This window comes from Mastomys coucha, unplaced genomic scaffold, assembly GCF_008632895.1.
Source record: "Mastomys coucha isolate ucsf_1 unplaced genomic scaffold, UCSF_Mcou_1 pScaffold22, whole genome shotgun sequence".
NCBI classification, from domain to species: Eukaryota; Metazoa; Chordata; class Mammalia; order Rodentia; family Muridae; genus Mastomys; species Mastomys coucha.
The window spans coordinates 61101213-61108808 of NW_022196905.1; the positions used below are offsets into that span (position 1 = coordinate 61101213).

Sequence of the window (7596 nt, forward strand, 5' to 3'; positions counted from 1 at the left end):
ATTATTGAAATTACAGAGACCTACAAACTTCAATATGTAAGATTCCCTTTTTTACATTTTGTAGGTGTTTGCTTATCTGTGTATTTCTAGATGGTTTGTTATACACATTACTGGAGCCAGTTCTTCTAACTCTTATTATACATTTTGTTATTTATCTCCAAAATTCCAGCTTGGAAGCCCCAACTTATAGTACAATGGGGTATGACCTTGTTTGGAGGTGGAACCATCACAGATGCAATATTGAAATTGGTAGGTCTCTAATTCAGTATGAGTGGTGCTCTTTTCAGAATGAGTGGTGTTCATACATAGCTGAAAAAAAAAAAAAACCACATGTACAAAGAAAACACCAAGTGCTGCCAATGAAGGCCACATATAACCAGCAAAACACCAGAGATCAGAGCACGAGGTCCCATGCCCCCTCAGGTTTCTGGTCAGAGCACGAGGTACCGTGCCCCCTCAGGTTTCTGGTCTTGAGAATCTTGAGGTAATATTGCAGTTGTTTAATCCACTTGACTTAAGGACAGTACTATGACAGCTTTAACAAGCTAATACAATTACTCTTACTTGATTCAAGGTGGACAGGATAGCTTGGTTAAAAACCACTGAGTCATCACTCCAGCTTCAAACCATGTAGCCCAGGCTGGTCTCAAACTGCCTCTGCCTTTCAGTAAATCTTACTTGCAAGCCCCACCACAGCCAGAAGAGCTGGAGGAAATGGAGGACACCAGAGGAACAAAGCCCATAGAATCAACTAAGCAGGGCTCATGAGGGCTCACAGAGACTGAAGTGGCAATCCCAGAGCCTGCATGGGTCTGTGTTAGGTCCCCTGCAAATATGTTATGATTGTTAGCTTGGTGTTTTGGTACTCCCACACCTAACAGTGGGAGGGAGGGTGTCTCTGACTCTTTCACGGGCTCTTGGGACCCTTTTCCTCCTCCTGGGTTGTCTCACCCAGTTTTGGTATGAAAGTTTGTGTCTAGTCTTATGGTAGCTTGTTATGCTGTGTTTGGTTGATATTCCTGGAGGCCTGGTCTTTTCTGAAAGGGAAGTAGAGGAAGAATGGTTCTGGGGGAGAGGAGAGGTGGATGGGGGAACTGGGAGGAATGGAGAGGGAGGAGACTGCAGTTGGGATTCTATGGGAGAAGAATAAAACAAAATACATGTCTCTACAGTTTATCTTTGCTTCATCTGGAAAACTGATTAAAGATCCCTTTTCAAACTGCTGTGGGTTTTAGGAGATTAAAGCCAAATGTACCATATATCCCAAGGATTGGCTGCTATGTAGTAATGACTCTTAAGGTTAAGTGTTTAAAGAACCATTTTGAATTCTATATAAAATAAAATAAAATAAAATAAAATAAAATAAAATAAAAAACATAACTCTAGTATTTTTCCCCTTAGAAAATGTATATGAAGTCAAGGTCTTTGAAATTTCTAGAATTTTTGTTATGATTTTTCTGGGAACACAAGTGTTGGCTGGTAACATGTACTTATCTTTCTTCCTGGAACTTTAGCTTTTTGATTCTTTTATCCTTCCTTTTCTTTTTTATTTGCATGAATGTCTCTGTAGACTCTAAGGTTTTAGAGTATACTTGAGATGTATTTGCGGTATGCACGGTTATGGGTCTCTGGTGCTTGAAGATCAAACAGAATACCACATTCCAAAGTGCTCTGAGAACACTTTGTTTCCCAGGGGTTGTGGCTATTATGCAAAGCTCTCAAGAATCGCTAAGATTTTAATCATTGAAGAGATAAAGTTCATCTTTCCAGTTATACTTTGGAAAGAAAAAATATGGAAAGCTATGCAAATTAGAAGACTGGTATTTCTGACAATGTTTTGTCTGCAATGAAAATAGATCATACTTTTTTGACTGATGCATGTTTAAAGTCTCAGAGACCATTACTAAAATTAACCACATTTCCATTTGTGAGTTTTCAGTTCTGAGTTCTTGTTAGAGTCTGTGATAATATTAGTTATACATAGGCTGGTTGACTATCAAGTCACCTCACAAGGAGAATGAAACACTCAAGATTTTACAAATAGCTTTTTTTTGCAAATATATCTTACAATTTTAAGTCTTTTTTTTGTTGTTGTTGTTTGTTTTTCGAGACAGGGTTTCTCTGTGTAGCCTTGGCTGTCCTGGAACTCACTCTGTAGACCAGGCTGGCCTCGAACTCAGAAATCTGCCTGCCTCTGCCTCCTAAGTGCTGGGATTAAAGGCATGCGCCACCTCTGCCTGGCTATAGTTTTAAGTCTTTATCATCTGGAAACATCTACCAGGAGAGAACATTTTTAAAAAATTGATTATTTTATTTATTTATATTTCAAATGTTGTCCCCAGTTTTCCCTTCACAAACTCCCCATCCCACCCACCTCCTCTTTGTCTCTATGAGGGTGCTCCTCCACCCACCTACCCACCTACCACTTCCTCCTCACCCCTTTAACATCTCCCTATGCTGGGGCATCAAGCCTCCACAGGACCAAGGGCCTCCCCTCCCATTGATGTCAGATAAATCAGTCCTCTGCTACATATGTAGTTGGAGCCATGGGTCCCTCCATGTGTACTCTTTGGTTGTTGGTTTAGTCCCTGGGAGCTCTTGGGGGGGGGTCTGATTAGTTGATATTGTTGTTCTTCCTATGGGGTTACAATGCCCTTCAGCTCCTTCAGTCCTTCCCCTAACTCTTCCATCGGTGTCCCTGGGCTCAGTCCAATGGTTGGCTGTGAATATCTGCATTTATATTAGTCAGGTGCTGGCAGAGCCTCTCAGGGACAGCTATACCAGGCTCCAGTCAGCAAGCACTTCTAGGCATCAGCAATAGTGTCAGGGTTTGGTGGCTGCATAGGGGATGGACCCCTAGGTGGCAGCGTCTCTGGATGACCTTTCCTTCAGTCTCTGCTCCACTCTTTGTCCCTGCATTTCCTTTAGACAAGAACAATTCCGGGTTAAAAGTTTTGAGATGGATGGTGGTCCCATCCCCAGGGGGGCTATCTACTGGAGGTGGTCTCTACAGGTTCTATCTGCTCTTTGTTGGGTATTTCGGTGAATGTCAATCCTGTTGGGTCCTGAGAGCCTCTCACTTCCCTTGCATCTGGGACTGTCTAGTGGCTCCTTCTGCCCCCCAGTTCTGCCACATATTCCTATTCATTTTCCTGACCCTCTGTACTTCTCTCCTGTCTTTCCTATACCTGATCATGCCCCCTTTTTTTTCCTCTCCCCCTCCTCTCTCCCTCCCTGAACCCTTCCTCCCTCTACTCCTGTGATTATTTTGTTCCCCCTTCTAAATAGGATTGAAACATCCACACTTTGGTCTTCTTTTTTGTTTAGCTTCATATGGTCTCTGAGTTGTATCATGGTTACTTTTGAGACTTGGGGCTAATATCCACTTAGTGAATACATACCATGTGTGTTCTTTTGTGTCTGCGTTACCTTACTTAGGATGGCGTTTTCTAGTTCCATCCACTAGTTTCATCAAGTCATTGTTTTTAATAGCTGAGAAGAGAGAACATCTAATGCTGTATATAAATGACTTAACATTTTGAGATGCTGGATATTTATATATGTTTAAATCAGGATTTGAAGGTGTTTTCTTTGCCTGTCATCCTACTATTCGCCCATCATCCTGCTATTTCTTAGGACATCTATTGAACATTTGTTTAACTTCAAGTACAACCTTCATTATAAGATGCTCTAGGAAGAAGCAGGACACAATAGGAGATGCGGTACATTCTCAGAGATTTTTTGGGGGGATCAGATGGAAGCGTACAGAAAGATCCGAGTTGTGATTTGAATTTGAGCTGCCCTCCACCATGTGTCAACTTCTTGGTTGCTATTGTGATGGGATGGTGACAGCACTAATGTGATCAGCTTTCTTAACTTAAGCCGTTCAGTGGTGAAGGTGAAGCACATCTAGGGATTACTGGGGTTGGGAACTGTATACACTCCATAACCATTTCTGAAATTGGGTGGGAATGTTTGACATTCGGACTTTCTCTTGGGGTTATTAACTGGGGCCTAACTGCTTGCCTAACACACATTTCTTAAATGCATTTATCAACAGGCGAACCCGAAATATTTTACAAAACCAGAAAGAGGATTGAAGATCACTCAGTCGCTTTCAAAGCACTGCTTTGTGTTAAAGCATGGCACTGTCTTTTAAATAATGGCACTGTTCTCTTCAGAAAGCTTGCTTTAAATGGAGAGTTGTATACTGTGAATGTTTCACATGCCTAGAGAAGAAAGAGCCTGTAAGTACATATAACAACGTTTAATATATGTGAAAATTTCCATGCCTTTATGCTGCAAACGGACTCCTTTTAATATGAATTTACTCATTGTAGTGCCATGAACTGTGTTTTGTACTATGGCCTGATTTTAAAGGACCCTCATTGTTTTTGGAGTTTACACTTGTGTTAAAGTAACAGTGTATGGATAATTGACTTGGCTAAACACTATACATCAAAGTAAATCCTAGTGTAATAAGATTGACTGTACATTGAAAGTATTTAAGTTGCTAAAGCAATTCTTATTTTTAACACATGAAGGGCAGTACAGCACCCCTCTTCCTTTTTTTGTAATATTTATTTATTGATTTATTTATTTATTATTTGTGTTTGTGTGCTCTTATGCCTGTACACCTTCCATGGGTCATACATGGGGGATCACAGGGCAATTTATAGGAGTCAGTTCTCCCAGTGTATCATGTGGGTTCTGGGGACCGAACTCAAGTCCTTTAGGTTGGCAGCAGGCACCTTTACCTGCTGAGCCATCTCATTGGCCCCCCACTTCCCCATGTTGTGAATATGGTCGCTGCTACTAGATGGTGCTGTCAATTACATAGCCCAGTACTCTTCACCCTGGTCAGGTGTACACCACAGGTCAGAAATAGAGCTGTGAAGGTAGGTGAGAATGCCACACACATGCATACTCATGCATGCATGCACGCTGTGCACACACCCACACCCACACCCATGATTTGTTTATTTTCTCACTTTGCAAAGTGAGAACTTATCAACAAGAAAATAATGATGTCATTTAAGTAAGGAACTCCTTAACATTTTTATTATAGTAATTTTCAAATATATACACATGGCGAGAAGGGTAACCCACAACTCCACCCCTGCCATTCTCCCCCTTACCTATTGTCTTTCTAATCCATCACCATTCTTGTTTGAATTTGTGGTTGTTCCTATGTGCTTCTACATGGACAGGCCTCACACAGCCTCCTGATTATTTTGAAAAGAATAATAGGCATTGGAGAATTTTATTGGCAGCTAATTCAACTTGTGTATTTAAATGATAACAAATTTCTTGAGCATGCAAGAAATTATCCTTATAAATATAAAAAGCTTTAAAACCTGACAGAAATTTATGTATATCAATTACTATCCAACATTTGATTTTTACATGGTGCTTGTTTCTTCTAGTTTTCAGATTTTCCGTACCTTGTTTTCTGCTGCAATGTATTTGTCAAAGAAACCATGCCATTTGCCTTATAGAGTTCCCTGATTTTTGTTTTTTTATTTTTCTAAGTGCTTCTTTGTGGTATAATTTAACATGAACTTTCTTCTACTGAAAAGTGCCAAATAGAGCTAAAGGCTTTGTATTGCTTTGTTCAGCATCCTTGATTAGCTCTTGGAGTCCCATGATTTTGTTCTGTGCAAGTATGTGCAGTTATGGAAATTAACTTTATTGGGATAGAGTAATGTACCATTAAGCAATACATAATTTATAAGGCAAAAATTGTAATATTTGTTTTCACAGTATAGGTTTTTTTTTTTTAAGTAAAGAACACTGCTTAGAGAAAACCTTTGTAGGTAGCAATTCATGTTTCTTTTCAGAACTCTTTTTTAGTGAATGATTTTGAACTGTCTCTCGATATTGAACTCTTTTTTATTTCCCAGCAGAGTTTTTTTTTGTACTAGTAATTTTATCAACTAAAGTTATGTGTAGTCTGACAGTCTAAAAGTAGCTTACTCACAGACTAAAAACAAGAGAGATGAAAGAACAAATAACACTTACCCATGTAGCAACCTAATGGCCTGGTATATTGGTTTACACCTTAGAGCACAGTGGTTCTCAACCTGTGTTTCACTGCCCCTTTGGGGGTTGCATATCAGATACCCTGCATATTAGATATTTATATTATGCATCATAACAGTAGTAAAATGACATGTATTAAGTAGAAATGAAATAATTTTATGGTTGGGGTCACTACAACATGAGGAACTGTATTAAAGGGTCAAAGTATTATTAGGTTTGAGAACCTGCCATAGAAGTTGGTTCGAAATGTTTCTTCTCATATCAACTAAAGTTCTATACAAAGTTGTAAGAACCAACAGCATCAGCTCAGTGGCAGCTTAAAGACATGAACTTAATGAATACCAATTAATCACACAAAACTTGTTTTAAATGTAACTAATTTTAAGCTCACTGGGTCTAGCCATCTGATTATATCTAAGTTTCCAGCCATACCATCGTTTACCCTTTGACACACAACCCTGTTTTGTCCAGTACCCTGTGCAACCAGAGTGGCCACCACCCTCATGTTTCCAAATAGCTTTAGATTTCAGACTAGGTTTATGGCAAATAGTAGAAAAGAAAGTTGACATCATGGATACCTCACAAGGTTTGTTGAGTCCTTCTATCATGTTTTCTTTTGTAGAATCTACAGAAGATAGTGGTTGTTTACTTCCACAGTGCTTGAACAACTATTGTACCAGTGTATCATGCAGGTAGGTTTTTATTTGTCTGTTTGTTTCTTAAAGAGAAAGAGAAAAAGGGCATGTAGTTGGATGGCTTGGGGAGACTGGGAGAGTTTAGGAAGAGATGAGGGAAGGGAATCCATGTTCAGAATATATTGTATGAGGAAATAACTATTTTCATTAAACAACTTACAAAAATAATCAAAATAAGAAGAATGGAAGCTTTCTCTAAAGAAATTTCTAAGGAAATACCAAGAGCTTGGCTGTCAGGAATCAGACAGTAGGAACAGAATGCGGAACAATGGCCTCTGGATAGCATTACTCGACACAGATTTGCAGTAACAACTTGGAACCTCCTGGAGTGACTGTTTTCCATCAGCAAGCACTAGGAGAGTTGACTCAAGTACATGTGGACTCACCAGTGAGCCTTGTGCTTTTACTTCCCTGCATTCTTCTTTTCAAGCCCTGGGACATAAAGTCTCAGATCACAATCATAAGACTCTCTCACCAGGATTGCAGCCCAGTCCTGGGACAGGAGAAGTTCCTGGGGGAGAGCTCTGTAGTGTATCTGTGGCCCTGTGGGTGAGTGCTCTTCCCTTTAAAAAAAACCAAAAAGCTATCTGGTGTTACACAGACCTGGGGACTATGCTTTCTTTTTATTCTTCAGTATACATTGCCTGACACGTTAGCTAACAGCCTCAGGAATACACAAACTCAGAAGCTAAACCAATTAGACTGGGAAAGAGTTCATACAAAATAGGCAGTAGAGCATTGCACACATCACGGTTTGAACTGTGGGAACACGAGAGTCAAGAATTTAAAAGAAAGCCAGGCGGTGGTGGCACACACCTTTAATCCCAGCACTTGGGAGGCAGAGGCAGGCGGATTTCTG

The 7596-nt window shown here is 40.0% G+C and overlaps 1 long non-coding RNA gene across 1 annotated transcript in view; it reads left to right on the plus strand.

Moving 5' to 3' along the window:
* The first annotated feature begins 4169 nt into the window (after positions 1–4169).
* The window catches only part of LOC116104512, a 5483-nt gene continuing 2056 nt past the window's right edge, over positions 4170–7596 (plus strand). The window contains exons 1-2 of the long non-coding RNA XR_004123935.1: positions 4170–4247; positions 6665–6734. This is a non-coding gene — a long non-coding RNA (uncharacterized LOC116104512). The remainder of the gene's footprint in view (positions 4248–6664; positions 6735–7596) is intronic.